This window comes from Herpailurus yagouaroundi, unplaced genomic scaffold (assembly GCF_014898765.1).
Source record: "Herpailurus yagouaroundi ecotype Mexico unplaced genomic scaffold, PumYag 29, whole genome shotgun sequence".
Lineage (NCBI taxonomy): Eukaryota > Metazoa > Chordata > Mammalia > Carnivora > Felidae > Herpailurus > Herpailurus yagouaroundi.
Window position 1 is genome coordinate 33,060,801 of NW_024412377.1, and position 27,049 is coordinate 33,087,849.

At 38.0% G+C, this 27,049-nt stretch overlaps 1 long non-coding RNA gene across 1 annotated transcript; it reads right to left on the reverse strand.

Moving 5' to 3' along the window:
• Nucleotides 1-8,430: 8,430 nt before the first annotated feature.
• LOC121044145 (uncharacterized) lies at nucleotides 8,431-27,049 on the reverse strand. Its single transcript, XR_005797164.1, has 3 exons — nucleotides 26,505-27,049; nucleotides 9,441-9,993; nucleotides 8,431-9,207 (listed from the first exon to the last, which is right to left on the reverse strand). It is a non-coding gene; the product is annotated as an uncharacterized LOC121044145 (long non-coding RNA).

Consider the following 27,049-nt stretch of genomic DNA (forward strand, 5'->3'; position numbering starts at 1 on the left):
TTTTTTTTCCAAATTTTCTTTCTGGTGCCAAGTACCTAAGGGTCAGTTACAGTTCCTCTTCTGAGAACAAATTTGGATTTTAAAGCATCCCGGTAAATACAGATCAGTATTTGGCAAAGTGTGAGCTAGGGACCATACCTATCAGAATCACCCGAAGTGTTTGTTAAAAAAATGTGAATTCTTGCTCCCAAGATCTATTTACCGAATTAGAATATTTATATGTAGGGTTCTAGGCCTCTACATTTTAACAAGAACCTTATGGCTTTTCCACACACTAATGTTCAGTATGCATAAAATTTAGTTTTAAATCACTGATTCAGAAAATTCAGAGCATTCACAATAAGTGTAATTGTTTCAGCCAAGCTAAACAGCCATTGATTGATTAATTGATTATTATAGATCCCAAGTTTTTTTCTGACACTTTGTGTACAGCTTTGTTTCTTCATCCAAATTGAGTCAAGAGAATTAAATAATCCACTCACTCAATTGAAAACTAAGGGCCAAGTCGATAAATCAAAATTCAATTGTGTAACCACTCTCGGAAGTCTTGTTTGACTGAAAAATGACATTTAAAACACCTATACACAGAGTTTGTCAAGACAGTCTAATTGATTTATGAATGCAGAAACTTCCTTAAAACAACCACTGCCATTAAGATCATATATATGTTTACATTTATCCTAAAAATCTTCAGTTGCAAATACTGATACATACAGGTCACTCGGGCCCTATGGGTTGCAAAATCTAAGAGATTCCTTAGTACTTAATTTGCTTGACTTTTCAGCAGTCATTTGACATTGTTGACTACTCCTTCCTTTATAAAGTAGTCTAGTCCCTTGGCTTCTGTGATTCCACACTGTGTGTGTGAGTGAAGGTAATGCCGCTGCTACAGTAAACACCCAAATCTTGGTGGCTTAACGTAAAAGAAGTTTCCTTCTTACTCGTGTAAAATCTAATAGTATTTTCTCCTAAGGGATGGGGAAGGTTTCTGACTTCCTCTTGGGGTTGACATTGAGCCATGAGATGGAGAAGTTTTGGGAGATTTTTATGTACCACCTTTGAAAGTGGCCTTCATCAGTTTTTGTTCCCCTTCCATTAGAGCTCAATGTGGCAACACTGAACTCCTGGGAGGCTGGAAAAAACAGTCTAGGAAACAGAGGAGGCAGGTGGATGCTTAGGTAACGTTCTCTGCCAAACAAACTCTCCCTTTTTCCTACTTCTTTGCATATTCTTTCTCAGATGCATTTGTGACTCTGTTCTTTACCCAATTCTAGAATATTGACACATGATGCTATTCTAAGTATGCTACTCTTTTTGGTCTCCAAACTTTCCCTGGGCAATATCATTCTTTCACATGCCTTTCGTGGATGTCTCTAGCCCAGGGAGCCCCCAAAACATAGTCAAATTGCTATTGAAACTCTACCCATTGATGTCTCAAAGATACCTCAGGCTCCAATGTGCAAAAATGAACTTGTCAGCTCCATCATTTCTCCTTCCAGCATTCATTGACACAGTAAATGGCACCAGTCTCCACCAAATTGCCCAAGTGCTCTCTGACTCCCCTACAATTCCTCACATCATCCAATCATTAACCCTCATGATTCTGGATACCAATTATCTCTTAAATCTAGTCATTTCTCTCCAGCTCCATCTCCAATATTTTTATGTCAAAGTCATTTTTATAAAATTGAATTACGGTTACATATTTTCTCTGCTTTAAATCTTTCAATGGCTTCCTTATGTCCCTCAGACAATAAAGTCCAGCCCTTTAACATGGTTTAATGGTGTCCTTCATAATTTAGTTCCTCTCTTCCCCTTGACCTCCAGTTTCTTCCCCCTCACTGTTTCCCTTGAACATTCAATTTTCTTTTGGTTATTTTCTAAAGTATGCCATTCTTTTTCCTTGGGACCAAGATGCCCCCTTCATTTAAAACACTTCTCTCTGACCTCTTTCAAAGTCTAAACCCAGCTCATTTTTTCAGGTTTCAGCTAAAAACGTCACTTTCTTTTGGAGATCTGTAGTGATTTCTTAGTTTAGATTAGAAGGCCTGCTTATACTCCTGGGACACCTTGGACTTTGTTTTCTTGGTTAAAATGTTTATTTGCCCCATTGTTCTGCTGTCCACATTAGAAGCTGTAGCTGTAGCTGTTATATTTACTACTGTATCTCCAAAGTTCTTAGTGGGCTCACTAAGAAATCTGTTGGGGAATGAATAAAGTTATTAAGTGAGAAACTCACCAGCCTCTATCATAGTTCTACAAGTCCTATGATACAAATGGTTGTGCATGTATCATAGTTAAATTCTCTATGAAACAATTTTCCAGAAGTCCAACTTCTAATGGCATTGACATGTTGACCTAGAGCCTCCAGTCACATTCTCTAATGAGAAGAACAAGGCTGTTCTTTTGTTGCATGCCCGTATTTATTTCCATTATTATCAACATCCTCAACAAACTCGGGCAAAGTCAAGGAATGATTTCCCTAATACCTCCCAGAGGAAACACCATAAAGGAAATCAGAGAGACATCTGTGCATTGTTTATACCTCCATTATCCTTTCTCAAGTTGTAAATTACTTGGCAACAGCTGGGCAAGAGAGAAAGGAGAGATATTCTATTTGAAAAAGGAGGTCTGAACATAATAACCAAAACTGCTTGGAAGCTTTATCATTGCTTGAGTCCCTAGACCCAATTTCAACCTGTGGAAGGAGTATTTCCTATACCACCAACAAGCAATTCTTGGACACCAGCAGGGTGTGAACTCTGGTTGCTGTCAAACTCAATTCTGATACTACCTATGGAGACATAACCTCAGGTTCCACAGGTTAAGGGTTCATTCCTACAAGACTACAGATCCCCTTCCCTGCCCCCCACTTCAAAAGCTAGTCATAAGTTCAAGTTGTTACCTGTAACTCTGACTGGGTATAAATCAAAGGTTCCCATCACCTCCTCTTTGGGTTTATTTGCTAGAGCAGCTCACAGAACTCAGAGAAGAATTTTACTTACTAGATTACTGATTTATTATAAAAGGATATAACTCAGGGATAGCCAGATGGTAGAGGTGCACAGGGCAAGTCAGGGAGAAGGGGCACAGAGCTTCCATGCCCTCTCCAGAAGCACCACACTCCCAGCACCAACATGGAAGTGTCACCAGCAAGACCCTTACTGACCCCCTTCCTCTTCATAGGAATGTTAATCTTACCTTTTAGAGAAAAACAACAGCAAGAACTCCAGCTGGCCTAGACCAGTTTGAGCGTGATCACTGACTCACCTCTGCGCAGATGGCCCCTGGAGTGTCCCATGGTTACCTCTACGTCACTGTAACGTTACAATCTCCTCTCAAGGAGAAGCACAAACCTCATTAACATAGCATACAATGTATGTATAAGCATGTTTCCTGAAGATACACATGTGATCTTATACCCACCTCTACATGTGGTGATAAAGTTTCCCTTCTGAATATTCACCCCAAACCCTAAATGAAAAGAATCTGCTCACCCCTGCTCAGGAGGTCGTGGTTTTGGAAGTTAGCCCTAATGATCTCCAGCCCCTCTGCCCTTGCCAAAGTTCTGAAAATTGTAACCCTCTAATCATGGGATCTGTTCTCCTGGCAACTCACCCCATCCCTAGGTGGATTCAAAAGTCACAGCATTAACATAGCAAAAGAGACAAACCACAAGAGACTCTTAAATACCAGAACAGACTGAGGGTTGCTGATCAGGTGTGGTGGGGGAAGGACTAAAGGAGTGATGGGCACTAAGGAGGACACTTGTTGGGATGAGCACTGGGTGTTATATGTAAGTGATGAATCACTAAATATATTTCTGAAATTACTATTAAACTATATGTTAATTAACTTGGATTTAAATTTAAAAAATAAATTTAAAAATAAAACAAAAAAATCTATATAAATGATGTATGTTAATAAACATAATTTTGGGGGAAGAAAAAAACAAAAGTAATAGCATTAACATAACAAAAGACTTTGTTGTTTGGTCTCATCTCTTAGGATATTCCAAGGGTTTTAGGAGCTCTGTGCCAGAAATAAGACAAAGACCAAATACGTATATTTCTTAGTATATAAGTCACAATATCACAGTCATCTACAAAGCTATAGTATTTTTTATTACTCAGAATTGATAATTATAATACTAATTAGGGGACATCAGTGTAATGTATATATGTGCATAAAATGAGTGAAGACAATTTTGACTTTGGAAAACTTAAATGGGGGCGCCTGGTTGGCGCAGTCGGTTAAGCGTCCGACTTCAGCCAGGTCACGATCTCGCGGTCCGTGAGTTCGAGCCCCGCATCAGGCTCTGGGCTGATGGCTCGGAGCCTGGAGCCTGTTTCCGATTCTGTGTCTCCCTCTCTCTCTGCCCCTCCCCCGTTCATGCTCTGTCTCTCTCTGTCCCAAAAATAAATAAAAAACGTTGAAAAAAAAATTAAAAAAAAAAAAAAGAAAACTTAAATGGAAAAAATCGTGTAACCTGTGTGGATGTTGGTTCATGCCACTCTGATCCCCCTCCAGCACTGAAAGATTTATTCCTGGGGCTGTGGAGAGCTGTCTGCCCTCTTTCAGGATTGTCTCAAAGAGAGCTAACTTTGCCCAATGCCTAAATCCTTTCCCAAGACTGCTGCTTCACTAACTGGTTGACTTGGGGAAGTGACAGCCTGGGCCTATTGACCCAACTTGAAACAACTCTTAAGGAATCCCAGCTAAATTTGGAAATTTCTGGTGGAGTTGGCCGAGGGCTTCATGTGAATGCATCACTGCCCCAATTTTCTCTCTATCCAATACAGATTCTTTCTCTCCTCTCTATAGGTAGAAGCACTACCTAATAAATTTCAATCTCAAATTTGCGACCCAAGTCCTTTACATTAGGCTGGAAATTTAGTCTCACATTACTTTATTTACTCTGTTATCCACTGAGTTTTGGATGGTATCCTTGGGAGCTTAAATATGGTTTGTTCAATGAGGGAATAAGATTGGGTTTGAGGATGGAGACGGGAACGGGAGCATGAGACAAAGGACAGACTCCTAGAAATTCGTTTCATTTAGATAGAATTACTTAACCTTCCTAGGTGGCCTGTGAGCTTTGCTCTAAGCAGAAACCTTTCCTACCTCTGAGCTGTAGAGAGTATATAGTTGTTCCTATAATTTTGCTTTAATGGTTTGCCTTATACTGTGAGTTTACTATTCTTCCATAAATAGCTTATCAGTCAAGCCTTTTTAGGGTAGAATACAGATATTATATCTTGTTACTCCTGCAGAATTCCTAGCTCAGTGTCTTGTATGTCCTAATAGTTTAATGTTAATAAATTGTTATTGGAAGAAGCTCTTTAAAAATAGATACTACCTAGTCATTTATTCCTCAGCATTTTGCTTCCATATAGGTTTGTTTTTTGCTTTTTTGTTTTTGTTTTTTGTTTTTTGCCCAATCTGATTTTAAGATGTTATCAAAACCACTTTTCAAAGCTGGTTAAATATAATGACTTCTTTATCTACACCTTTTTGTTTACTAACATGTCTGAACTTAACAATTTGTATTATAATATACAACTTATCCCAGTTAACATAACTTAGTATGTTCCAGGGGCTGGGTATGCTCCACATGTAGTCTTGCAATCTTTCTGGATTTTGAAAAAATATCTGCACAATGTATTTTTAAAAATTTATTATATTTTATTATGTTTAAATTCTTTGGAAGTGGACAGTCCATTTATGGACTAATTAGACTAATTTTTCTTAATTAGAATAACTGATTGATAACAAAAACTCATGCCTCATGCATGCCATATAACAGGATGGCAAGTGCATTGTGGAGTCTGATTTTAGGCTCTCAGCCCTCAGTGACCAGACCAGGTCTTCCAGGAGACAGCCATTCATGCCAGCCTGCCAGCCACTGAATCTTCTTTGACATTTTAATTAGCATGCCTTGTTTTCATTGCTGTTGGAACTACTCTTAGTTTATCAATGAAGGAATGAGTTAGTTCATCACTCATTCAAAGGGAATGGAACAGTCAAGATCAAGAACCACATTAAACTAAGAAAGAATAACAATTAAACACAAGTGGCTTGGAGAGGAGAATGTAGAGGGAGATATAAATCTTCAAGTAAGAATAAAGTGTGAGTATGAGCAGATCTCTCTTTCTGTAAAGAACAGGGAACTGGCAAGAGGGACTTAAATCAGAAATTCATTTCATTTTGGCACTGAGTCCCCATTATACGTATTCCTGTCACTGTGCTGTAGTCCCTGCTCTACAAGAGTCAACAGTGAGGGGTTCATACAGAAACGAACATAATATCACTGTCCTAAGGCAAATGCTGATGGAGGAGTGGATAGAGGGGCCTGTATAATTCTAGAAACTTGAAGCTATGTTCAGGAGAACTTAAGTCTTTTCTCTCTCTGGGCTGTTAAGAGGTTTTTGGGAAAATACCCTTATTTTGCTCTATTGAATTATGCTTAAGAAAATCTTTGTATTTATATAAGAAATTGCCTGAAGGAAATTTAACTTTATTCTTTCGTTGACAGTAAGTTTAGCAAAATCATTTATTGTCTACACAACTTTATCCACCCACAAAATAGATCACAGTCAGAACTATGTTCTAATGAAAACAAGGCTTATATTTTCTGCATTTATTTTTATACTGTAGTGAAAATCACCCCACTCTTGGCCCCAGTGTACTTATACCTATAGCAAGTCCCTGCAGATCTGAGAAGTTTCCAGTTTGAAGGAAGCAAGAGAACACGTTAGGGAGGGGCAGGAGGTGTGTCACCATCAGGTCACTGATTTCCAGAGGTCAGCACCTCAGACTGGTGGCAGAGGTGTAACTGATCTGTAGAGGTTTATTTTGTTATTTTATCTGTTCTTTTTAATTAAAAAACAAACAAACAAAACAAAACATCTTTGAAGAGGTGAGGAGATGGTGGCTGTTGGTACATTACCTTTTGTTTCCCCCTGAGATTGCACCATCTCATCATTTTCTACAAGTAGGAATCAGTACTATGGACAGAGGACAGAGACCTGAGTTTCAATTTTGGCTCTGCTCCTTACTAGCGGTTAGCATAAAAATTCATTACCCAACACTGATGAATTTAGTGCTTGTAAATAGCCATGTCTTGAGTTCCTGAGTTCTGTGTATACAAAAGAAGCAACAATGTAAGAACTATATTTATAATCTGAATTGTTTTTGTAAATATACATAGGTCTTGTTTGTCTTTGATTTGTTTGATGAGCAGAGAGAAAATATCCTTCAGCTAAGGGAGAATGAAGCAGTTTTTGGTTAAATATCAGTGATTTAAACCACAGTTCCCTTTTCCTATATGATTCTTTCCTAAAATGTAATGTCACCTAATCAGCAGATCATGCTAAATCTTGTGATTATATATTTTTAAAAGCACTTTTCAGGAAGTTTATAAATATATGCAACTGAACTAATTCAAATGGAGGTAAAGTACCAGAAGATGTGGGAATGGTTCAGGCTGGGGGCAGGGGGAGAGATAAAAATCATTATACCAGCAGCCTACGGCAAGAATCATTTTGCAACAACCACTAAATTTAACTCCGCTCTCCATAAAAAGCAAAGGCAGCGAGATATAAAGTAAACCTATCATGAAAGAAGTAGCCTTTCCTGGCAATAAACTCTACAAGAAACTTACAATTCATATCCTTATGCAGGAGACAGATGGTTAGATTTGCTGCATAAAACAGGAAACCCCCAAATAAAAATGCTTTAAACAAATGAGCAGCTATTTCTCTCTCAAATAAAAGAAGAAATCCCAAGCTTTTTTGGAGAATCTTCATGGTGTCACCAAGGACTTGGGCTCTTATTTTCTGGTTGATCATTCTCAAGATTTGTGCTTTCCATCCTTAAAGTACCTTTTGGTCCAACACGGCTATGGTGCTTTAGTGATCATATCTGACTTTCAGGCTGTGAGAAAGAAGGAGTAAGCCTCCAAACTTATTTGTCCTTTTCCATTTAAGAGAATTTTCCAGAACTCTCTCTCATACAACCACTTTTGCACCTATTTTATTGTCTCCAACTGAGCACATGCCACATCATGTAAGGATGCAGGGTTGGCTGGGAAGTGTATGTAGTCTTCTTCTGGTTAGGCATATACCACCAAAAACATTTGATGAGCAACTGCTAGTCTTTGCCACAGACAGCAAATAACAAAATGGACAACGTTTCAATAACCATTTTACATAAAATTCACATGTAGCCTTTATAGAAATATGTTATCAGATACAAGGAACCAAGTCCAGTGACCACAAAATACTGATGCAACTACACCATTTCAGCCCAGATCTGCAGGCTTTCTCCAAGAGAAGTAAATGCTGACACTCCAGAGAAATAATTACATTTTTCACAGATTGGCTTTAATTTAAGTAATCCCTTCTCTAGGGACCAACCTACTTTTAGAAAATGAAGTTCTTATAGGGAAGACAAATCTTGTTTTTAAGAGATTTAAACAATGCATAGTCTTATATTCCTGCAGCCTTCTAACAGGCAATGGATAGACAAATCTTTTGATTGAGGTTTCTGTAATAACTGTGGGGAAAATGTTTTGTTCAAAGCAAATACTTATGTATTGTGGGTGTTTGGAGTTCTCCCTAACTCTTTAGGTGTAAGGAGGATTGATTTGAGCCCCATTCCCTGGAATGTGGAAGACCATAGCCCTTTCCCAGATTGCCATGAGCTCCAGAGGGACTTGTGTTCTCATGGCCACCTCTGGCTTTGGACACCTGCTTCCAACAGTTGGCTCTCATTTTATGAATTGACTTGCTCTTTTGCTCATGTTGTTCTTCTCAGACTGTGTCGACCCTGAGACTGACACAAAGACCCTTGGATCTTTTCCATATTTTTCACATATCCAAAAAAATTGCAACCCTCCCCTACCATTAACTAACAAAAATAAACATACACATACACCTACCTATACAAGGTCATTTTGTGTGAGTAGCAGACTTTCCTGAAGTATATCAGAGTACAAATGTAACATCACATACACATGAACAAATTAAAACTAAACCATAGGCATCTTTGTGATGAAAAGTCCTTTAGCCACCATATACCACCCAGAGCTTCATTCTTATTTCCACTCCTTCTGATCCCTCAGCACCATACAACTTTGCTTACTTCTCTGTTCTCAATTATAAAGTAATAAATAGAACTCTCTTTGGTCCTCACCGCCGAAGTTACCTTTGTTTTTCATTTTTTTTTTTTTAACGTTTATTCATTTTTGAGACAGAGACAGAGCATGAACGGGGGAGGGGCAGAGAGAGAGGGAGACACAGAATCGGAAGCAGGCTCCAGACTCTGAGCCATCAGCCCAGAGCCTGACGCGGGGCTCGAACTCACGGACCGTGAGATCGTGACCTGAGCTGAAGTCGGATGCGCAACCTACTGAGCCACCCAGGCGCCCCCGAAGTTACCTTTGTATATTCAAGTTCCATTAAATTGCACAGCCAGTTGGCAGTTGTGATTACATGCAGTAGGCTTTGAAGGTGTCCTACATGTACGGGGCTACCCTTGGCCCATGGCCTGTTTTTAGGATTGTAGCAGTGGAAGTGAGCGCTGACCTGAGATGACGCATGAGAAAAGTGAATCACAGTACCTGCAAGTAAGAACGTGGTAGTAATTTAATAAGGTTAGGTGTTATTATCAGAGTTAACAATCTTCAATTGACGATGCTTTTCTCATTGAGAAAAATGTTGAGCCCTTCTATTCCTGGTGGTGCACAATAGTTTTAATCTGAAGATAGAGGCCTCTGGAATCTGAATTTGCGCATCCTTCCAGAGATGTTTGGTGCATATAACATATGACGATATTTATTCTCTTCCATTGCTAATACGGAGGAAGGGTGCTTGAATCTTCTGTGTCAACAGTTTTGTTCATCAATTAAACTATCTGAAAGTTATGTGCTCTCTTTGTAATGAAAGTCAAGGGTGCAATCATCAGAGTTGGTTAGAATGCCCACTCATTTTCCTGAGAGATACAAAAGAAAATAGAAAACGAATTTGCTGAAAATGGAGCAATACATACAGTTATTTTGATGAGGGTCACTGTTGAAAATCTGAATTTGTTTGTATTACGGCATGTATAAGGGCACTGCGACCTGTTTCATGTTCTCAAGGAGACAAAGCTGAGCAAGAGGATAAAAGCTGAATGGCAATGTGACCTAAACAAAGGAGGAGTATCCTTTAGAGCTATGTTAGATTATAGTTGAGGTAAGGTTTTTTGTTTTTTTGTTTTTTTTAAAGAATTATTGTGTAATAGTCTTTTCAGAACTTCAGGAACTTAATTTCAAAGTCATGTTCAGAAAAAAGAGTCTTTGACCTATTAAGTTCTTATTTACTATAACTATGATATAGCTTGTTCCCACCATAAATTCCAACTCCTCAAACTCAGATGCTGTGTTTTGTTTACCTTGTATTTCTTACCTAGCCTAAGGCTTAGAACTTGGTTGATACCCTATAAAGATGTGTTGAATGAATGAGTAAATGAGTATATTTATAAGTAAATCAATCATTCAAACAACCGACAGTTTAATTTCTGTGCTTTTCAACAATTAATATTTCCATTTTAGCTTTGATGAAAGTAGGGGAAAAAAGCATGACAGTCCAGTTTTTAATATCGCTTTATAACAACATTCCATGAAATACAAGGTGCAATTCTTATGTCAGTTTTGCTAGATTAAGATGTTAATGAAGAAAAATTCATGAGCCTTGACATTCTTTTTTTAGCTGTTCTACCTTCACTTTCCAAAAGGGCAAAATGAACATCTGTGTGTCTGGAACAAAAGACAAATTAAAAGTAAGAGGTTAATTAGGCATTAAATTGACATTTTAAACACAATTTTAGTGCTATGGAAGTGGTGAAAACAATCATTTCAAAACTGCTATATTGGGGGGAGGTAGATTTTATTGATTAGTTTACTCAAAAGCTGGTACAGTCTGAACAATTAGAATATCAAGCAAAGAACACATATAAAACAAGCTTTGGAAGAATTGTCCATTAAGTATTATGATTCCTGCAAAAAAAAATAATAACAAGCTTTGCACAGCTTTGTTATCAGGAGACTTTACATTTGACATTTCGGAAGGGAGGAAAGTGAATGGCTTAAAAAGTTGAAAAGCCAATTCATCATGATGTCTGACATTTGGGAGCTGATATTATCATCTGTAATTTAAAATTCGGAATTTATAAAGTGCAGTCATATAATACTGCCCAGCAAACAAAGGTCTTGCTGAAATGTCTGTACTTATCTGGGAAATAGCATAGAGTCACAAAAAGCTGATGGTTTTGAATTTGAATGTTTATTCCTCCCACCTCACCCCCAAATTTTATAAAATAATGGGTTTCTACCTTCTCCAACAAACAAAACTGTATACACAAGGAACTGATTTTATATAGGGAGATTTAAAAATCTACTATGACCTTTGTCATCATGATTATGAGACTTTTCTTGAACATGTATTATGTAATGTTTGTTGATCATGCATTTTCTTTATTTCTAATCAAAGTATGATAGTACATGAAAATATATTCAGAGCTACTCTGGCATTCTGCTGAGAATACCAGTCACAGTTGTCCTGCTGCTGTGTGCTTATGCATAAGGTTTTCTAATCCAGAGATTCCCATCTGGCAACATCAGGAGGTATTTTCAGGAACAGCTGCATCAGAAAATATCCAGTTGGAGGAATTCTTCATGGACCCAGCCCCTCAGACGTCCTGGGTCCCAGGACCTTGGACCAGAACCTGATCCTCCAACTTCCTTTTCATTAATGGAATCAGCATTAACATGGAGAAAAGGACATTCTTTCCTTGTCTGGCATTGATAATCTTGCTGCTTTCCTAAAGATTGGTTTGCTGTGTGTACTGTGCTCAGCTTTGTTGTAGCTATTCTCAGATCAGCAAAGCAAAATATTCCCTTTCTTCCTTTCTTACAAATACTTCACGAAAAGGTACCCAGTGATTTGTACAATTGACAACTGTAACCATTGCTCCAGGGCAGATTGAGAAAAACTCATATTCTCTCTAACATAACCCAGAAGTGCCTGTTCATCTACCTTATGGCAAAGTCATGTGTTTTCATTGCTGCTCTGTGATCTAATTCAGAGGAGAGATAGCTGCTGCATTTTCAATTGATATATAAAAATAGCTGGTTGCACTAGACACCGTCTGACGTCAATGCAATCATTAAAAAGCAGTGGCCAGTCTGCAGAACATCTCTGATTGCAGCTCAATGTGCAGATACTTAAACCATATCATTCTTTTCTTTTGACAGACAGCCATCTTTCTTATTGTAAGATCATTTTCATCAATCATTTAGCTAGTATGTGGTTAAAGCTCAAGTTCTTTCTACTACACCAAGGCACAAAATATCATGTAAATGCAAACCCATGGATTAACTATTATTGTATTGGTTTCCAACCCACAGGATTTTGTGCTGAAACTTTTGAAGGTGACCGATGCAGGAAGCCACTGGACAGTAACAAATATGGTGCTGAGGACATTTACTAATCCTTTCCAAAAGAGAGTTCATGCTGAGAACCAGATATGAATACCAAAACGCCAGATGGAGTCTGGCTCAGGAGTTTCCCAAATCTGCTATCCTGTAATAAGTTCTGCTACCTTCTCCTCCAATATGGAGTCCCTTTCCCATTCCTCACTATTGAGCCAAATTCTACCCATCCTGCACTCACCTTGCAGTCTTACCCAACCTCTCTGGCAGCATTTTATCTTTCCCCTTCCTGACCAAACTGTTGTGGCCCATAAACTAGTTTAAACTTTCACCAAAGTCTTTCTCTTCTTCACATTCACAAAAGAACGCTTTCCTGACCCTTATCTTCGCTCCATCTTTCACCATACTCCAGTGCAATTCTTCTAAAATACCAGTCTGATTATGTTAGCTCCTTGTTTAACAACCTATGTCTCCCTCTGCGAGAGCTCCCCAAACTTCATCCCTTTTAACTAAACCAACTCATTCACCCATGTCCTAGACAGAGGCCTATTAAGTGAATCTGCTGTTCCTTAGCTCTTGGGGCCCTTTATTTTACTCTGTCTTTGCCTTTTTATTTTCAACCCATTCCTGCAACCATTTACCTTGTACTATTATTCATCTATAGTGCTCAACCCTCACGCTTGACAGATTTGGCTTTCTTAGTGTTAAACAGTTTCTTATCTTTTGAACTTCATTTGTAACATTGCCATGACTACTCAGGTAACCATTTTACTCCACCAATATCCAGACTCGGTCCCATGTGGAATATGGCTCACCTCTCTCGGGAATCGATCAGATGATCCCTCATTACCTGCAGGATAAAACCCGTGGCACAGTACACAGAACCCTAATCCACCATCCCAGACTCTTTTTCCACCAGTTCCCACTGGTTCCCACCATATACCTGTATATCAGTCAGTCCACCACAACCTTTCATTCTTCTGTTTCTTTTGCCAAACTATGTCTTAGGCTTATAGAGGCCTTCCGCCATTTTCAGTTTGGCACATTCACCTTTTTTTTTTAAAAATCAAATTGAAATATCATTACCCCAGCCAATTTAATCGATCCAATTTAAATGTTCCCATGGAATTTCCCATGGAAACACATATTTATTTTGAGTATGTTTGTTTTGTAACTTTTTGATAGTTATCTGTTTTTCCCCTAACACTTGACTTTCTTCAATGAAGAAACTAATATTTTATTCTTCTCTATGTCTTGAGATATAGATACAACACAGAGTCTGTCAAATGATGATTCCTCAACAAGTGTTTATTGACTGAACAAATAATCCATACCATACGTTTGAACATATTTTTAAAATTTTTTGTTTGTCTTGCCTAATAATTAAATGTCTTTCATCTATGAATCATTACCTTTAATTATAAGCATGATGTATAGCACGTATATTTTGAATACTCTGTATACCACCTAGGTCAATGTTGAGAATTTATCCTTGATGAACTATATTCTCTTTCTTGATATTAGCCCCTGGTTTCTGTTTAATCTACACTGTAAAATTTTCATCTATGAAGATGTTTTTCATTCTTAAAATTTTAGCCTTTTCCACACCTTAAGGGGAAAAGTTCTAGGCAATGTTGCTTTCACAACATTCATTACCATTTGTTGATGGCTCAAATACTATACCAACAGAACTGAAACAAGGAAGTCACTTAGATGATGAAGGATAAAAGGTCAGTTAATTTGAGGGCCCACATGGGAGGAAAATACTTGTTACAAGGGGTATCTGTTATTGGTTTCTCCTTTGTGCATATCTGTGTCCTGCTGTCACTGTGCAATACAACCTAAATAATTGAGAAGGAGCCTTGTTTCAGTCTAGGCTCTGTACCTAAATAGATTTGGAGACATTCTCAAATTTGTATCGTCAGCCAGTTTACCCAGCAGCCTACTTAAGAGCTCCTCCTCATCAAACAAGTATCTAAAATTCATTATGTCCAAAGTTGGAACAATACTGCACCTTTCCAAATGTGTGTATCCTTGGATTTCTTCCATTTTTATGATTAGTACAATTTCATGATTTTCTCAAGTTAGAAACATGGATGTAATATCAGACCCTCTTTCTTCTCGACCCCCATATTGAATTAAACACTAATTCTTGTGTTTTGAAGCCCACCTACTCTTCTCCACCTGTATTACCCTTATTCTAGTTCAAACCATCCTCTTCTCTTTCCTGAATTCCTGCAAAATATTTTTGTTTGGTCCTTCCAATTTATTCATAGCATCCAGAGAAATCTTTCAAGAAACAAATATGCTTAGTTCTCTCTCTTGCTTAAAAATTTTTAACAGCATCGGATTGCCTTCAAAATCCAGGCCAGGGGCCCCTACGTGGCTCAGTTGGTTATGTGTTGTACTCTTGATTTCGGTTCAGGTCATGATCTCATGGTTCATGAGATGGAGCCCTGCATGTGTGCTGACAAGGCGGAGCCTGCTTGGGATTCTCTCTCTCCCTCTCTCTGTCTCTCCCTTGCTTGCTCACGTGTGCATGCTGTCTCTCAAAATAAATAAATACATATTTAAAAAATTAAAATAAATACAATCCAGAGTGCTTCTCAAAGTCCACAAGACCTTGCATAACCTCTTTAGCTCCATCTCAAGCTCCTCCCTCCTCAATCCCCAAAAGTATTAATGGAATTCCTTCTGAAACCAGAGCATTCCATGCTTCCACTTAATGCTGCTGCCCATGCCTTCCCTGACCCTTCCTCTCTCTTCAGCTAGCCAGCACCTACTTGTCCTTTTGAACTCAAGTCTCACTTCTAGGAATCTGCTATGATTTCCAAGACAAGTCAGGTGATTTTTTTTGTATGCTTGCTTACAACTCATTATTTTCACTTCATATATTGTATTATATTTGTGATTATGTAATTGTCTGATAATTGGCTTTAGCTCTTCTATATTGGCTATAGCTCTCCTAGCCCTCCTATAACGTATGTTTATTCCATGAGAACAAGTATGTTTATATTTTGTTCACCCCTGTATCTAAAGGATATAGGAGAATACCTGAAAAATAGGAGTTTTTAATTAAAATGTTAATTCAATCAATACATGAATGTCTCTTCCTTATAAGAGTTCAATTATTTTTTTTTTAATGTTTATTTTTTTTTGAGACAGAGAGAGAGGGGGAGAGAGAGAGAGAGAGAGCACAAACAAGGGAAGGGCGGAGAGAGGGAGATACAGAATCTGAGGTGGCTCCAGACCTGGAGATGTTAGCCCAGAACTCACGAACAGTGAGATCATGACCTGAGCTGAAGTTGGATATTCAACTGACTGAGCCACCCAGGCACCCCAAGAGTTCAATTATTGATTGAAATTCTGATTCTTAATTTAGGTTTGGGCATACAGTTAACATCTCTAAGGATGAACTGATAAAGACAGGCAAAACATCGGATTACACATTGTTCTTTTTGGCAAAATTGCCTTCTTTTTAGCTGCCTTGGAAAGAAACTATTCACATTTGAAAACAGCATGTACAGGAAGATAGCAGGCTCTATAATGGCCTTTTCAAAACAAGACACCTTGTGATTCTAGACTTGTGTTAGTTAATTGACTAGGTTGGCATATTATGGAGGAATTGGACTTTTTTCTTTTCTTTAAGTGTTTATTACATATATGTTTATGTCTGTTGGCTCAAATACATTTATTGTAACCATGTTGCTATTGGCAAGTATTTTGGGATCCTTGGGAATAAAATAGCCTTTCCAAAGAAGATGAGGTGGGAAGTCAGGGAATATTGGGTGGAAATCCTACTTACAAAGTTTACAATGTTTTGAACATTATTAGTCTTTGAGAGATCCTACTTCTACTTCATGGCTCTCAAGGTTGAAATAAATAATATGTATAAAATGCCTGGCAGATTAAAAAAGCTGGATAAATGTTATTTTCTCTTCCCATAAAACCTAGATTTTCTCTTTCTTTTTTTTTTCCTTCCTTACCCCAACTCCTTTGTCATAGTCTTCCTGGTCTGTGAGACTTCTTATAATTTTCTTTAATTTACAGGGTACTGGCTGGCTAAAACACTGGCTTGCAGATTCTCCAGAATTCTGTAGCTTAAGGAAATTTAAGTCTTCCTTAAACATATTAGTAACTAGTGAAAATTTTCATCTATTTTTACTAATGAAGTATATGTTTCCACTGACAGAAGGGTTTAGAATCTTTGATCAGTAAGGTACATGTCCATTGCTAATCAGTTTCTAGTTGGATATTCTAAGCTTAGATTAGCTGAATCCACCTAGAATTTTATTGGGTTGGTATAGTGCTATAATTGTAGTAGACAGCAGAGAAAAGATGGGTAAATATAATCTTAGTGAAAGTTATGAGATCTGTGGTAAAAGGGTATTGGCAAAAATAATCCTTTGCTCATTAGATACATAAATTTGAATAGGTCATTTAAAACCTCAGTTTCTTTATTTACAAAATCAGATACTTCTCTGATACAGTTTTTGTGAACATGACAGACATAATGCATGTGTAAAGTTTAAGAAGGAAAGCATTCTAAATGCAATTTATTTTGTTTATAAGACAAGGAAAAATGTAGTTCCCAATCCAGACATGGTAAAGAAGGTCTATGTATCTGAAAAATATATATAATGAAGGCTAGCCAAATGGAAGCAGACCAAAAAGAAGGAGACAATATTTGTTAAGTTCTTAAAATTTCCTGGGGCATAGAACTTCTAACTCATTCTTCCTTTCTTCTAGGGCATCTCTAGAAGTTCAATCTAGGGCATCTCTAGATGCCCTAGAAGAAAGAAAGGAAACTTTGGATTCATCTTGCCTCATCAAAATATCCAGAATCCCCTAGATGCCTACCAGAGAAAGTTGGTTCAGCTTTTTCTCAAGAAGTCATTCCAAGCAGGAAAAGAAGCTCAGCCTGACTCCTCACCCCCAGAACTAATTGGGTATCAATTGAACCATTGGGATGGGACATGAAGTTGGATTAGTTGTTGCTGAAAACATTTCAAGTGATAAAAACAGAGACCATGCTTGGCCCTATTCCAAGTGCCCCAGAGAAAATAGAGAATTTGAGTGAGCAGAGTTGTTTACTTTACCAGGTTCTGCTCACTATGAAACCCCTCCGTGAATCCTACTTTGATTACCATTTGGCATTGGTGGTTGGGGTAGGGGATTTGGGAGTAGGTAGCTTAGAATGAAAGTAACTTAGAATTCTCAAACAGAAAGGGTGATGACTATTTTGTGCTCTCTCCTCTCTCCTTACCTTCAGCACCTACTTACCCATGCTTACTCTCAGCTGATGAATTTGCTTTCAGTTTTACTGAATACATGGTGGCAATCACAGGAGAAGGTCTACAAGTTTCCACATTACATCCATTCACTGACCAGCACCTGTGCCCTTATATTTTATCTTCCCTCTTGCTCCTGCAGATGAGGTGTCTGTGTTCCTAGTAAGGACAACCTTTTCAATTGTCCATTATATTCCATTCTCACATTCTCAGGGCTATTTCCCCAGTAATACTCCTTTCCTGCATCATTAATTTCCCCTCCTGGTGGATTATTCTCATTATCTGCTTATAAGCTCTTAGTTTAACAATCTCAACTAAACCTTTCCTTTCATTTTCTCTCTAGTAATCACTCAATTCCTTTAGTCTCCTCTATAGCAAACCCCCTCAAGTGAGGTCTTTTCTCACTATCTCTATTTCTCCTCTGCCTTTCTCTCTTGAACTCAGTCAAATCATGCTTCTGTCTCTATTATTCCAAGAAAAATACTGTTGTCAACAAGTCTCATTTGCTAAATTAAATATCAAATGCTTGGTATTTGATTGATCAAATATCAATGCTCATCTTAGTTGTACTTTCAGCAGTATTCGACACAATAAATCATTTATTTCTTTTCTCTCATTTTATCCTCTTTTCTTTTTGAAGTGTTTTCTTTCTTTTTTTTCTAAGTGGACACCATTCCTGGTTTTCATCATCCTCATTGACCACTCCTCAGTCTTCTTTGTGGATTCCTCTATGTCCCTTACTTACTGTTGGAGTATCCTGGGAGGGCTTGGTTTCTGTACCCTTCTTTTCTCTGGTTATACTCATTTCCATGGTAATCTTATTCAGTCTCATGTCTTTAAACATTAACAATACTGATGATTACTGTTCTGAAACTTGAAACATAAACCCTTAAAATCCAGACATGTTATGCAACTGTTTTGTTGACATCTGCACTTGGAGATTAATGAGTATATTAAATTTAGCATGTACAAAACCAAATTCTTGAGCTTTCTTCCCACACCTACTCTTTCCTTGTTTTCTTGCTTACATTTTATATCAAATCAAGTTTCAACAGAGTCATCTTTACTTCCTCTTCCTTCTCACTCCCTAAAGTCTTGATATATTTACCTTCAAAATATAACCAGAATCCACCACACCTCTTCATCTCTGCTGCTACTGGCCCAAACCACCATCATCTCTTACCAGAATTTTTAGGGAAGATTTTTAACTGGTTTTCCGTGTCTACCCTTGTTCCTCTCAGTCTCTTAACAGAGTGTTCATAGTGATCCGGTTAAACCATAAGTCAGATCATGTCAATAACTTCCTACTTCAGGCAGAACCAATGCCAAAGTTCTTCAGTGTCTATAAGACCTTACATGATTGGTCCTCAATGACATCTCTGACTTAGTTTCCTTTTATTCTTCCCTTTGCTCCATCTGGCCTTACCACAATGGCCTTCTTGCTGTTCTTTAGTGTGTCAATCATATTTCTACCTCAGGACTTTGCACTTCTTTTTCCTTTTATGTCTTAGATTAGGCTACCCAGAAACAGAGGCATAGAGCTTATGTGATATTTCTCTTTCTCACAGAAGAGAAGAAAGATGCAGAAAAGGATGGAGAACCAATGCAAGGACACACTGAGCTGCCATCTATTTAGCGCAATTAGTTGTTTGATTCAGTAGACTGCACTCTTAAGCAGCAGTGTTCCTGGGAAACATTAAGGGGGAAGAATTTATCCACAAGCTCGTCTTTTGCATTGGTTAAAGTTTATCCACATGGGCATTAATTCCCCTGCACTTCCAACTTGTGCAATTGTGGGTTTAAGTGCCCAAGGGTCGGCAGCAACATCAACAAGAAGCCCTGGGGCAGAAGAAAATAAATTATATCCATCAAAATCCACATAAAACTGGAACAAGACACAGATGAGGCCAAGGGGGTCTCAGGGATGCATAAGAGATGTCTGATAAACTCTGCTTGGAGTGTTCTTCTCCAGATGTTGACATGGCTCACTTTACCTTTGAGCAAAGATGGTCTTTGTTCAAATGCTACCTTCTCAGTAAGACTTTTCCTCAGCTTCCCACTTAAAATTGTAATCACCTACACGTTCCCAATATCCCTTTCCTGCTTTATTTTTCCCCCCATATTACCTTCTAATATACCATAAAACTACTTGTTTATTTCTATAGTCAATCTTCCATGCTACACTCTAAGCCTTAGGACAGCTGTGATTTTTGTCTGTTTTGTTCATTGTTGTATCACCAGCCTAGCACATAATATGTATTCAACAAGTAGTGAATGAGTTACTTATAAAAGTTCCTTGCTGGCATTGTGAGCTTTCACAATACACTTGAATTAAATACATGTAACATTTTAATCAATGTGTGGATTATGTGTTTATTTTGTCAAATAATAAAATATTTTAAGCATTCAAAGACAGGGTGGAGTATTTCCTAGGTAGGTTCTAAAACAAGTTACTGAAGGAGAAGATTCATTAATGTCCACTGATCTACAGCATGTTTGTTTGCACAGCTTCTTTATTCTTGTAAGTTGCCGCTTAATAGTTGTCTTTATTGATCTACTCCATTAAATCTCCAAGGAAATAATTGCAAGAATTGGTGATAAGCTTATTCTTTGCTTCACCTTCCCCTGGATATTAACAGGGAATCTCTGTGAGTCAGATGGTGATAACAGAAGAAGACCTATGAACACCAGGTTCTGAGTAAAATGGAATGGGGAAACAAGAAGGTGAAGTGGAAAAAATGACTACAGTTAGTTCCTGTAAGTATACATAATAAGCACCATAAGTTATGATGTATGTTATTAAAAAATAATCATCATTGATCCGCTTTATCTGGTCTAACTCTGCAAGAAGCAATAATGCTCTCTGGCCTTAAAACTGAAGGGGAAAAAGCCAAATAGTCAGTGGCAATGGTATAGCTGTTTTATAATTTTTTTCTTAACACTAGTATTATTTTCTTCAAGAGGCTATATGGGGGCCTGATGAGTCATTGATACATGCATTGCCTGCATCTATATCTTGGTTCAACCATTTATTAGCTTATGAAGGCTTGGGAGAGCTATTAAACTTAAAGTCTTGTTTTCTCTAAATAAAGAAAATGGAGATGATAATACTTAAATTCCAATGTCAATATTTGACAATTAAATAAGATGAGATAAGGGAAGTACTAGTCCATAAAAGATACTTAATACAGGCTAGATCCTCCTAGTGTTAACAGTTATCAAGAAACAACAATGTAGTCATAAAGAGTTAAAAAAAAAAGCATGAAGTGAGAAATAAATAATTGAAAGTAGATATAATGCTAATTAGACTTTTGAATTAAAAATAATTTTATGTAATTATTTCAATTTTATTCATATTAAAGATAAAAAGCATTGTAATTGGCCCAGTATTGAAGATCACTATGTTGAAATGTCACAATAGGACACATCAGATATTTGACCTCCAATGTTGTGCTGTTCTCTTAGCACTTGTGGAATTTAGAGAAACTTTCTCTTCCCTATAAAAGTTTACAGTCTATATGTCATTAAGCAATGAAAATATGCTAAAAGTTAGCAGTCTAGAATATGTCATTAAGCCATGGAAAGATAATTAAATTCAGTTTGCAAACTAAGGAAGTTGATGTCCAGATGTGCCAGTTATGAATTTATAGCTCCAAATCAACACCTAATTGCCTGTGTTGTGAAAATATAGCTGGGTCCTTTAAATAGATTTCCTTTTTCAGCTGGCACAATGTTAAGTTTTAGGGGTAGAGCACACTGGAGGGGAACTCGTTTTAGGTTCTTGGATCTAATTCCAACATATGTATTGGCAGGGCCTCCTATACAACATCAAACACTTCTTGGACACCAATAAGGTATCTAAGAATTAATCACAACTCAACTCAATTATGACACTACCTAGAAATAGCATCAGGTTCCACAGGTTGAAGGTTCAATCTTACAAAGATTGTCGTCCTCCATACTCCGAGGACGTTCATATTATTACCTGTACTGTCCACTGGCTACAAACCAGAGGTTCTCAACACCCCATTCTTGGGTTCAATTCATTTGCTACAGCCACCCACAGAACTCAGAAAAACATTTTTACTAGATTACTGTTTATTATAAAAGGACATAACTCAGGAACAGCTAGATGGAAGAGGTGCATAAGGTAAGCCATGGGGAAAAGGCACAGGAGCTTCCATACTCTCTCCAAGCTGGAGGCTTCATTACATAGGCACAATTGATTAAATTGTTGGCCATTGGTGACTGATTCAACCTCTGGTCCTTCTCTCCTCCCTGGAGTTTCTGGGAATGGGATTGAAAGTTCTAACCCTCTAATCATGTGATTGGCTTCATTGGCAAACAGCCCCCATTCCTAAGTGGGAATCCAAAAGTCACCACATTAACATAAGAAAAGACACCTTTATCAACACTTAGGAAATTTCAAGGTTTTGGGAGCTGTGAGCCAAGAATTGTGGATGAAAACCAAATACTGTATATATTTCTTATCAGTCAAAATATCACAGGACCTGAAGGAGGGACGTATTATTGCCTTCCTGGTCTCAGTTTGTATCTCTTGCCAGCCTCCTGCCAAATGATTGTTCTAATGTTGGGTTCCTACAGCATATGGCTTCTCTGGCATTGTGTTCCTTCAGTGCACGATGCTCAGAAACACCCATTGGCCAGCAGCTTTCCCTAGGAATGGCTCTGCAGCAGAGACTCTGGTGGAGCAGACCCCTGTCTGTGGTTTCTTCTGCACCCACTTGAGCAATATGCAATGAGTTCTGAGGCATAACATCTCCCTCTGGATGGCTTTCTCCAGAGGGCAGATTGCCATTAAGTTCCAGTGACACAGCAGTGCCCAATTAGATATGATTTCACTCTGAGAGGACCTCTTTTTTTGGATGTTCTATCTCACATCTAGAGTCTGAGGGTGCTTCTTGTTTCTGCTATTTCTATACTCTTTAGAGTTCTGGTTCTCCTTACTGAATGCTAGGCAATACTCTATCACTTCAATCTCCAATTTTAGTTATGTTAATTTTTCCCTGTTCAAATGACTATGCAGTTTCTGTTTCCTTGTTTGCTCCTCATGGAAACACCAGAGTTTATTACTATCTAAATGGAACCACGAGACAACAAATCTGTTCTATCTAGATGCTGTTCTGTAAACTTGTTAACACAAATTTATTATACCTCTTGAAGTGCAACCAAAAATGGCAAATAAAAAAAAAGGATAAAAGGATTATTAATCATGTAGTCATTCTCCTTGAGAAGACATCTACAGAGATATGTAACAGGGGAGAGGTTGTAGGAAAAAAAACACATTATTTGAGCAGAGTATGTTAGAACATTATTTTTCAGAGTTATATAGTAACAATGTGAGAATGTTGTTTATGGTGTCCAGGCTTTTTTATATTGTCAGTCTATAAGAAAAGAAGTTCCAAGTGGGTTTTTACACACTAGAGATTTGAATTTAATTTGACACTGTTTTGGTTTAAATTTACTGAACAGCTTGCCCACCCATTGAACTATAGGGGAATTTATCAGAAGGCAGATGGATGATACACTGATATTATTTCTTAACACACTGTGGTTATTCCAGCATTTCTTTAAGAAATGTACTAATTGGTGGTAGGTTGGAGAGTGTCTGCCAGAATCTCAGATGTGATCTACTTTGGAAATAGGGTCTTTGCAGATGTAATTAGTTCAAATGAAGTCATACTGGATTAAGGTGGTCCCTAAATGCGATGAGCGGTGTCCTTGTAAGAAGAGGAGAGGACATAGGCATAAGCATGGAAGACAAGGCAGTGTGATGATGGAGGCAAAGTGACTCATCCATAAGCCAAAGAATGTCAGGGTTTCCTACAACCACTAGAAGTTAGGAGAGAAGCAGAGGATGGTTTTCCCTCCCTAGATCTCCTAGCAATAACCAACCAAATGTGTCAACACCTTACAGTCTCCAGAACAGTGAGAGAATAAATTTGTTGTTTTAAGCCACCCAGTTTGTTATAGTAGCTCTGGGAAATAAATACACAGTTATTTTGCTTGGTATTGGGGATTCACTGGTAAATAACACAAAAATCATTCATGTCCCCATGGCTGCTAGTCATCTTTTTATATTTCCACTGTTAGTTTAAAAACGTGTTTTTATCTAATAGTTCTTATTTGGGAGGCCTTTTTCTTTTTGCGGCATCATAAGAAATTGTAGCTGCTGAAATGGCAGCCCAAATTTGGAAATGTGGCCTTGTGAGGAATCTTATTAGATGGAGACATCTAATAAGTTTTTAATTCATTTATTAATAAGTAACTTTGAAGAAGAAATCCTGCAGAAAATCCTATCGAGCTCCAAACATTAACACAGACACACATACACTCACAGATACACACCGTACACTCTCCTTCATTCACTTCCTTATTTCAGAAATGCTTTATCTCAGATATCAGGTAGATTCTGTTCATCCCATGATTTGAAGAGTGACCCCAAGGACTGAGCTGATGACTTTTGGACCTCCTGCGATTAGTGTTGATTAGGGAAAAATGATTTGGTGCTACCAAGGCTATAATTTCTCCCATTATAAAACCATTAATTTCACTATATTACCTTCTTCTGGAAATGGTCTTGCTCAGAATTGCCTGTCACTTCTCCACAGCATGAAATCTAACTTGCATCTTATTTGGACTAAACAGCACACATAGTATCCTCTCATATTTTATATATCTTAGGGATTTTCCTTTCTCCTCTTTTTATATGAGCCACCGACTTAATCTTTATATTCTCCGTGGTGCTTTAGTATATTGTGCATTTTGAATGAAGACCTACTTTATTATATGAATGGCTTCAGGGATATAGATTTTTAAAGTTTTCAGTACTGACATCCTAATTGCTTCTGGAATTTGAATAATGCTTTAAAACACACTATTTCCCAGATGAGAAGAGCCTAACATTAAAAAAAATTAAAAATGACTCCAAGGAAAGTATATGCGGAAGTTTTCTCTAATATTTTTGCAACTTTTCTGTAAGTTTGAAATCATTTAAAATAAAAAAGTGGAAAAAAAACGCCTCCAAAACATAAAAGTTAAAAATCTTCTTGATGTTAAAAAAAATCTTCTTGATGTTAGTTTTGACTTTCATATCTCCTCCGGGGACTCTGAGCTGAACTCAAAGCAATCAAGGCCAAGCCGATGAGTAAAGGCAGTGCTCCGACACAGGGCATGATTTTCAGAGGTGATGGGAAAACGTTGCTAGAGGACATCCATATTTGTGCCAGACAGGAGCACCTTCTCACACCTAGCAGAGATTTGATTTTCCTTGTACGCGACCATCTCCCATCTCACTCCATTCTCATTTGTGTGGTGCTTGATTGGGAAATTGACTTCAGTCCCAACTCAGACCAGTCAGACTCAATTCTGCTTTTTTGGTTGAAATTACTGGGAAAAAGAAGTGCTGTTTGGTCATCTTGACTCAATGTGGAAAACCCTCCTTAAATATATTCAATGCAGAGGAAAGTAAAACTGAAAGAAGGAGAAAATTCAAGCCCTCATGATACTGTGTGAGATCCCAGGTCCAGTGATCCCCAAATTGCTTCTGTTTCAGTTTTGATTAGGCTGAAAAATAGCCCCTTCTTTTGGGGGGCTTAAATTAGAGTTCTATTTCCATCACAAACTGAGAAGGTAAAAATTATCTTGGACTGAGAAAGTAAAATCTGCCTGGCCATTCATCAGACTGGAATAACAGGCAGAGATAAAGCCAGCTTGGCAAAGTGAACAGGAAATGCCAAGGACATACCATGGCTCTAAAGTGTCCTAAGAATACCCTTGAGTGACTACGACTATTTGAAATTCTATCAGTAAGAATGAGACATCCTACTCGCATGCAGGAGCTAAGTCACTCTGATACAGGAAAGCTGGTGCCCCATCTCTGACTTGCTGAACCAGAAACTGTATTTTTTTTAAGATTCAGGTAATTGTATGCACGATAAAATTTGATAATTGCAACAGGGAGTCCTGGGTGTTTTCATAGGGCTTCTCAAGATAAGTCACAGGTGGGGAAGGGGGACATGAATCCATTAGCCTTTCCCTTATGAAAGCCATCCTGTGATAAATTATTTTGCGAGTTTTACTTTTTACTTTTCTGTAAATGCTTCTTTGAAGTAAGTAACATTGAAAAACATCACTTTAAGTCCTTTTAATACTTCCTTGTGAACGAGCTCATCAGATTGTGAGGAAATAAGTTTTATTTGTAGTGGATAAAGGAAGGAGGACTCCTAAACAGAAGCTGGGAACCTGCACATTAGAGTCCTCTACCCAATTTTGTCATTTGCCCATTGTATGGAGATGGCTGCTGGCCAGAGCTGCTGGCTCTTTTAAGGTACATACATCTGGGAATAGGTCTAAATAACAGAATTGGAGGGGGGGGGTCCATCAGAAGCCTATTTGTTTAAGAACCAAGAAACCTCCTAGAATAATTTGAGAGAAAGCAAACTCATGAAAATAAATTTGACCAGGAAGAAAGCCTTGGTACCCAGAGGGGAGTAGTGACTTTGAGACTAGCATATGACTTTGAGAATAGCATGGTGGCTGTCTCTGGAATTAATTTCTGTCCCAAGCCCATACATAACAGAGAGAGGGAGTAGGGTGAGAAGGGAGGGAGATTGAGAGAGAGAGAAAGAGAGAGAGATTTGAATTTGGGTAATTATCAGGGTACTAGAGACCCTCTATTAGAATGTAACATAAAGGCAGGAGAAACATTTCACACCTACCTTCATTCAGCCATGATTGCTCACTCCTTCGGCACCTGAGGGCTTTACCAGACAAGCAGTGCCTATCTGGCAGATTCTTGGGCCTCATGGAAAAGAGGCAAATATTGGAGGCTGAAGTGAACATCAAGATGAGGAAATAACAACAGCCAGCCGCTGAAAGTTGTGGAGTTTTTTATTAAGTACACAGGAAACATCCTCTGGGGACTCAGGAAAGTGTGGGGAGGGGAACAGTCTTCCAAAAGGGTGTGTGAGCAGAGGTCTTGTATAGAAGCAGGAGTCTGTGGGATTCTAGATAATGTATCCATGCAAACTCACTTGTATCTACAAGCAGAAGAATGGAAAATTTCGAAGGGATTTTGTTGATATTCAAAATGTAATCCCCTCCCTCACCCTTTCTCAGCTCTTTTTAAATAGATGCATCATAAGCCAGTTCCCTTGGGTAAATATTCTTTGCAAAGACTCAGTTGACTTTATAGCTAAGAGAAGAGGTTTTTCTGTCCTTGGAGAGAACGCTAGGCAGTATGTTTTCTCCTAAATTCCTCCAA